This window comes from Gorilla gorilla, chromosome 17 (genome assembly GCF_029281585.2).
Source record: "Gorilla gorilla gorilla isolate KB3781 chromosome 17, NHGRI_mGorGor1-v2.1_pri, whole genome shotgun sequence".
NCBI lineage: Eukaryota > Metazoa > Chordata > Mammalia > Primates > Hominidae > Gorilla > Gorilla gorilla.
The window spans coordinates 110,084,202-110,092,374 of NC_073241.2; positions in this window are offsets into that span (position 1 = coordinate 110,084,202).

Consider the following 8,173-nt stretch of genomic DNA (forward strand, 5'->3'; position numbering starts at 1 on the left):
ATGCTCATGAAGAGTGACAATACATTTATAATCTCATCCGTGCAACTTTCAGAAGCAAATGTTTGCATATTTAACAACTACTGTAGACCTCAGACATAGCCAAGAACTGTCTACAGCAAGCTGAGACCAGTGGCACCATGGATCTGGGGACTAGGTCTCTGCAGCAGGCTGGGCACAGCCTCAGGACTCCAGGATGCAGAATCCAATGGCAGAGGCCAGATGAGGGCGACATACAGCACACTCTCTGCAGGAATCATCCCCGTTAGACCCTGGAAAACTGAGGGGATAACTGAAAGTGCTGAACTCAACGGACATAAGAAAAACTGCCCCAAATGGTTGTGTGACTAAGGCAAGTCACATGATCTGTTTTGAGTCTCACGTTCATCATCTTTACAATGGGAATAAATAATTTCTTGCCTGTCTCCCATGAGATTGTTCTGATGTTTGAGTAAAACAATGCCTGTAAAAGTGCATTTTGAAGGGAGCAGTGTGACGCACACGACAGAGCACAGTTCCGAAGCATCATTCATTTCCACCACCACAGCCACACGAGGGAGTGGGAGTGATGTTTCATATCCCTTCAGGGATAACATGAAGATCCTGCTCCCCAGGTGTAGAGCTTTGGGGGACAAGGTCAGGGAAGGCAGGGCTGGCACAGGTGCTCTCAGAGTGATGTGTGGTCCTAGAGAGCCCAGTTAGAGCGGGGACACTGCAGGAGCCACATTTGGGCATGTGGACACCCTGGGTCTCAGGATTTTATACCTGAGACAGTCAGCCAATATGTGTTATTATAAATATGTTTATTAACACATACTTCAGAAACACCCTGTCCCTAAACTAGAGATGACCCATGGGAGGTGTCCTTTCTTCCTTTGGATCTTACAGTGACACACCAGAAAGAGTGATGGGAAACTCTCTAATCTACAGAAGAGTCAGAATCTTCAAAGGTGAGGAACAAGTCGCAAGAAGTCATACCAGGGTCTGATCTAGAAGTCATATCTGTCATTTTATCTAAATGAGGGCGAGTGAGACAGGAAAGACCTTGTGCGTCCTTTGCTTCTAAAAGTAAAGGCAATGAAGATTCCAGCAGTACATTCTGAGCAAAATTTACATTTACAGACAGAAACCATACTTGTTTGTTATGCGAAAGTTCTGTAAAAGCTTGGATATGCACTAGAAATTATTTAGGTTGAGACAACTGGTAACAACTCTGGCTATTGCTAGGGGTCATTGCACTTAAATACCTAATGCCCTCCTGCCCAGGGCATCACATTCCTTCTGTGTGAAGCATACAGTGGACAGTTGGTGTATTAGTGAAGTAGAATTTATGCAGTTTTACCCCTTCCAAGGCGCTGTTATCCCTTGAAAGACTTCTCAGTCAACCCTGTACAGAAGGAAAGTTTGGAGAAATGTTGAAGAAAGAAGACTCACAGAAAGTTGAGGGGCAGGTTCTTAGAGAAGGCAGTCTGCATTATCCCTCTACTGCTGTGAACATCACCACAAAATTTAGCATCTTAAAACATCACACATTTATCTCAGTTTCTGTGGGTCAGGAATCTGGGCACAGCTGGGGTGAGTCCTCTGATTATGGCCCTGGAACAAGCCTGCAAACAAGATGTAAGCCAGGGCTGGCATCTCACCTTGCAATGGAAAACTTTCTGTGTCTACTTGACTGGATTAAGGGACATCCAGATAGCTAGTAAAGCATTTTTTCTGGGTAAGTCTGTGAGGGTGTTTCTGGAAGAGATTAGCAATTGCATCAATAGACACTGTATTCACCAGGGTTCTCCAGAAAGACAGAACCAATAGGATATCAATATCCAGATACAGACAGAGATATGTGAAAAGAGATTTATTAGGGGAAATGGATCACATGATTATGAAGGCTGCAATGTCCTACCATAATCTGTGTGCAATCTGGAGACCTAGAGAAGCCCATAGCATGTCTCAGTCCAGGTCTTCAGGCCTCACAACCAGGGAAGCCCATATGTAACTCTCAGTTCCAGGCTCAATGTCTGGGAACCCGACAGGGTGGTGGGGACTTTGGGCATGGTTCTAGTGAGAGTCCTGGAATCCACAGGCCAGAGAGCTTGGAGTTCCGATGTTCAAGGGCAGGAGAATGGTGTCCTAGCCCCAGGAGAGAGAGTAGGATAATAACCTTTCCTCTGCCTTCTTCTTTAGGATTCTCTCCAGCTGATTGGACAGTGCCTGCCCACAGCCAGGGTATCTTCCCCACTCAGTCTACTGACTCACACACCGGTCCCCTCTGGAAACAGCCTTGCACACATCCAGGAATAATGCTTTCCCGGTGCTCTAGGTATTTCCTAATCCAGTCAAGGTGACACCCAAAATTAAGAATCACACTGAGTAAAAAGAATTGCCCTCGCTGATGTGGGCTGGCATCACCCACAAAACAGAACAGAAGGCTGGGAAGGGTGGATCTGCTCTCTGAGTTGAGACATGCATCTACTCCCACCCTCCGACACAGGGGCTCCTGGCTCTCAGGCTGCTGGATGCTGATTGAACTACACCATGGGCTTTCCTGGGGCTCCAGCTTGTGGGGGACCGGCCATGAGGCTGATTCCTTGGCCTCTGTAATCACAATTTCCATAATAAATTCCTTTCTTATCTCCACATATATATCCTAGTGATTCTCTTTCTCTGGAGAACCCTGGCTAATCCACACCTGAGATCTTGGCTGGGGCGGGGTTGTTCCTCCCTCACGTGGTGTTGGCAGGACTCAGTTCTCTGTGGGTTATTGTGCTGAGCCCCTTGGCTTCCTGCTGGCTGTGGCTGCAGGGTACCCTCAGGTCCTGGCCACACAGGCAGCTGCTCATGATGTGGCAGCTAGCATCATACAAGCTGGCAAGGGCGAGTGTCTGTTATCAACGAGGATATTATAATCTCATGTGATTCAATCACATCTGTCACAGAAGCAGCATCCCGTCAACCCTGAGAGATCCTAACGCCACAGCAAGTTACTCAAGAAAAGGAAATTGCACTGGGCTGTGAATACCAGCAAGCAGGGGTCACTGGGGTCATCTAGAGGCCACCTACTGCAGCCTGCCCGTCAACCCCTGGTGATGCCACCCTCTGGCATCCACATTCTCATGTCACCTTCTCCCCTAAGTGTGGGCAGGACCTGTGGCCAATTCAACAGCCCACGAAATGCCAACCCTCCAAGGACCACATGAGCTTGGAAGTGGATCTCTTTCTCAGTCAAATTTTGAGGTGAAACCTCCAACCTGAAGGCTCATGAGACCTCCTGAGGAAAAGAACGCAGGTGAGCCCGGATTTCTGCCTCCCAGAAACTGCGAGATGATGATCGCAAGGAGTTTACAGCTGGGAAGTCTGTGGAAATGTGTCACACGGCGTTAGATACCCAAGGCACCATCTGCAATTACTCTTCCAATGGCAGAAGCTGCAGACAACAGCTTTGGGATGCTGGGAGGATTTCTGTGCATGTTAACTTCCAGGAGAGACTTAGTGTAGAGATAAACCCTGGAGTAAATGGAAAGAGAGCATTGCAGCAAGTCTATGCATGAAGCACTGGCCTATGTGATACGGCGATTTACAAGTCCACTGTGTATTATGTAATATTATAGAATACCCCTCTTTTCTGTGGCTCTTGTCAATTTTTTGTATCTCTGAATGATGAACTCTGCACTTGGCAAACAGTTCCTGGCATGCAAATGTAAATGTTGAAGGCACTGATCCAGCCTCTCCTTTCCTTTAAGTTTTCACTCTTTATCACCAGACATCAACTATCCGTTTGAGTTTGGCACTGGAGATGTTGACCTGAGCTGACCTCCTGGGCATAGTTTTTTCATTGGAGGGAGCTTTCACCCTAAAAATGGCATCCCTCTAGCAAGGAGTCATGTGTCTTGAATCCTCGTTTCGGCTCAAATCCTGCCTTGGGGTGCTCTTGGCTGAGGAAAAGTCCTCCTTTGCTGCCTTTGAAATGTTTGTAAAGCCCCGAGGCCCCCCAGCCTGGCCTGTTTCCCTTGGGGGGCTTCCCCATGGGCAGGACATGCTGTGTGCTTCTCATGCCTGGCGGGGTTGCTCATGCAGGCCCAGGTGAAGTGATGGGTGATGGAGTCTGGGAAGGAGGGTGCAGGTCCGTATGCTTCCTGCCCTGGTACTCCACAATTCTCCTTGGGACTCAAGTGGCCCCAAATATTGGCATGCACCAGGAAGGATCCCAGAACAACTTGGCTGGCCCCATGGTCTAACTCGTGGGCTTCACGGTAGTGAGGGCTGGACAGTCACACTCCCAAGGCAGTCCAGCAAGGCCCAGCAGAGGGGTGGGTGGTAGGATGGCAGGGCTTGCAGGTCACAGCATTCTGATAGGCCAGGGGCCAACCCGAGCAGGGCTGCTGTGTGGGCCCATATTCACAGGCATTGCTATGGCTTTAGCCACACATGCTCCATGTGTGAGCATCAGGAAGCCCCTCTCCTTTAGGGAAGATGGACAGTTACCCGAGCAGGGCCATGTGGGGTAAATCACAATGGTGGTTGTGAAGTTTTTTCAGAGACAAGATGCTGTGGCCACAACACATGTGGAATTCCACTGCAGGAACACCCAGTGCCACGTTAAAAGACACGTGAGTTTGGAGTGTATGTGGGTGTTGGCTTAGTGGTTTCTCTCCATCTTCTTTGTCTACTTTTCTCTTTCTCCTCCTGCTTGCCATGAGCCTGAGGGCAGTGCCTGAATCCAGCAGCACCAGAACCCAGGTGGCCTGGCTCTCAAATAATTGGAAAAGAAAGCTGGGTGGAAATATGGAGGACAATGGTAAAGGCCTGGATTACAATTGAGTGTTTACAGATCTGAAGTGGCCTGTGTCCAGGTGCTGAACTTAGTCCATCCTATGCAGCTCAGTGGTTCCAGACGTCAGCCACTCCCAATCCCTGTCCTGCTTGCCTGCAGACACCAGGCTCCCTGCAAGGCCCTTTCCCTCTGCCCTTGATCTAAGGGCATTCATGCCTCCCTGCTCTGTTCGGACACTATCCTGCACAGAACACAGCTAAGCACACGCTTACTATAAGAGTCAAGCTGCATTTCTCCCCAGCCCCAATTCTGGCCCTCACTCCTCTTTCTGGTTTCCTCTCTCCAACCTCTGAGCCTCTGCACTACTTTTCCTCTTGTCGAGCACACCCTTCCCTCCATTCCACACATTACAATCTTACTCACACATCAAGCCTGAGTACAGGAGGATGGGCCTGACCACTCGGTGAGTTCCCACTCCTCTGAATTCCTGTGTTATTAGATGAGCAGCCCTCTGATTTTGTCCTCAGTTGTAGTTGGACATGACTGATTTAAGCAGCAGAGGCATTTGTCTAGCTTCATCTCTAGACTTCAATCTCCCTGAAGACAGTGAGCAAATGTTGTGCATCTTCAATGTGTCCCTGCAGTTTGCATGGTGTTGGCAAGTAACCGAGCCTGGCATGTGCAGTGAGGTGGATGGGTGGACAGGTCTAACATGAACCCCAACAAGAGGGAGAAGACAGGCAGGAAAGTGGCGAGGATGCAAAACAGAAAAAAGCTCAGGGTGAAAAATACTATCTAGGTGGGGGTGCTGGGGCTGCAGATCCTAGAGTTTCTCAAAGGCAACTCGATGTTTTGTAATTCCGTCCAGTCTCCAGCACCACTATGCAGCCTCAGCATGTGTGCTGTCCAAGCAACTCCACCCCTGGGGGAAGACGGGTGCCTCCTTCAGAGGGTGTCCGCAGGAGGACGTCAGGACCCTGGGGGAAGAGGGGTGCCTCCTTCAGAGGGTGTCCGCAGGAGGACGTCAGGACTCTGTGGGGCCTGTGGGTGGCCTGGTATCTGGGGTCTGGGAGTCGTGCTTGGCAGCAATCAGATGATGCCTGGAATCCTGGGCTGGCCTCCTCCCTGTCTCCTAAGAGCTCCATGGAACTTGGTCTCCCATTAAGTGGTTTTTGACCCCAGTTTTCCTGATTCTCAGATTCATCTGGCATGAAAGCCAGATAGCTTTACTGCATTCTGAGGCTTTTTTTCCCACTGACAGTGAGTTTATAGGAGTGCTTCTGTGCCGCTATTTTATTTTTTACAGGAAAGTATGAGTGACGCCTGGGGGACGTTCACTTTCTGCAGAAATTAAAAAAAAATAAAAATGGCCTTGCTGAGGAAATTAAATTTACATTCAAGTGCTATTTCTTTACTGCACTGGGAACAAGCATTTCAAGCAATTTCAACCCTGCTGGACCGCATCAAGTGAGGGCCGGGATGGAAAAGCGGCCGTGCCGAGGTGCCCCGGAAGCAGCCTCCGGAGTGTGCCTCAGAGTTTCTGGCCATTTCAGCTAAGACTTTTCTTCTGACAGACTAGAAGTGAAAAAAAGAATTATTTACTTTGCTGGGAAATGTGACAAAAGGTTAAAATTCTACTAGTTCATAAAATATTTGAAGCTAACTTTGTTTTTATAAATAAAATTGTATTTACAATTTAAGTTTTAGTTCTCATCCTTGCTGTTATAAAAGTTATTCTAAGTTATGTCAGTCTTTGAGGGTAAATGTAGAGTATTTAAAATAGCTTATATTTGGAAAACTGAACGGTGTTTGTTGTCATGATTTTACTTTGTTCTTGACCACATTGGTCCCAGAGAAAGTCAAGGTCTTCACCCACGGATTCAAGATTCTTGTGGCAGCTGCTGAATTCTTTTCCAACAATGCTTGGGCCTCATCAGCGTCATGTTTGTGCACTACCCCAGCCCCAACCACAGACATGGGCAGGAGGAACAGAGCTCTACCGTGTAGCGTCACTGCCAGTAAGAGTCTGGCTCTCCCGTGAAGCATTACTCTTCCTCTGCATGTATCTTAGAATTTCAAAAGCCATTTGGCCTCCATTTCTTTAGATTGTGGATAAGATCCATAAACTTGTACTGGGGTCACTGTTCCTCCAGCCTCTTTAGCGCGTATCTGCAGTCTCATTTCCAGGCTGTTTCCTCTACGGGCCACTGCCTGCAGAATTCCCAGATGAATCCATTGCCCATTCCCTGTAGCCACATCTCCAAATCCACAGCCGTTCTCAGCAGCTGCCTTCACACTCACATCCCAGAGGTCAAGTTGCCACAGCTGGTGTGTGTTTCCAGCCACTAGGCAACCCCAGGTCTTCATCTGAGCACCCAGGGCCAGAAGTCTCACCCTGTCCCCCATACCATCCCTTCCCAGCCAGCCACAGTTTCCTTCCTTCTGTTGCTCACACAGTGCTCTCAGCCCCAGATGCCCTTCCTGACACTTCCTCCCAAGGAAACCCAAGTCATCCATCAGGGTCCACCCAAATGTCCACACCCTCTGGTAGCCTGCCCAGCCCCAGAGGCTCCCCTGAGCTCCCTTCCCCCATTACAGCCTACAGAGGCAGTGCTGCCCAGCAGACATCTCGGCTGGGAGTCAAACAGAGCAAGGCTATTTTGGTCCCTCTCTCCACTCTATGTGACCCTGAAATGTGCCCTGGCCTTAGGAAACATTCAGCTACATCAGAGAACGTGAGTATGCATGTGGTTTGTATAACACAGGCAAGACATGGTTTTTAGATACGTTCAGAATAGATAGTTACAGAGGACAGGTATGTTACATGTGGGAAGGAAGAGACACAAGGGCCAAGGATACTTAATATGCATGAGGCTCCTGGGCACTAAATGTTCAATTCACAATGTGCCTTTATACAAGAGACACCTAAACATGCAGAACCATGGGGCCTTTGTTCTCCACCATTTCTGGTGCCCATTCTGGTCCCATGCGTCCTCTGCCCAAGAAACACGTAGAACCCATGGCAGTGCAACAGCTGCTTCTTGGCAACTCCACCATGATCAGGCACACTTGTCCCATGTCTGTCCCGTTGAGCCGGTGTGTGTCATAAGCCCTTCAGCTGTGAGCACTCTTGCCCAGACCTCGGCTCTGGTCCTCGTGGCCACACCTGAGTGTGTGAGGTTGACTAGCAGAGAAAGAAGAGAACCGATGAATGTTGACAGCACAGGAATCAGGTCATACGGCCCTCCCATCTCCTTCCCTCAGCTGCTTGCTGTGTTTTGCGAATGGATTTTATAAAACTGTGATTCGAGCATCCTCAGTTGCTTCTCGAGCCTTTCTGCTCCATGAACTCTGGGACAGCTTGCCTGGTACTGCAACTGGAGGACATCATTGCATCCAGAGAGC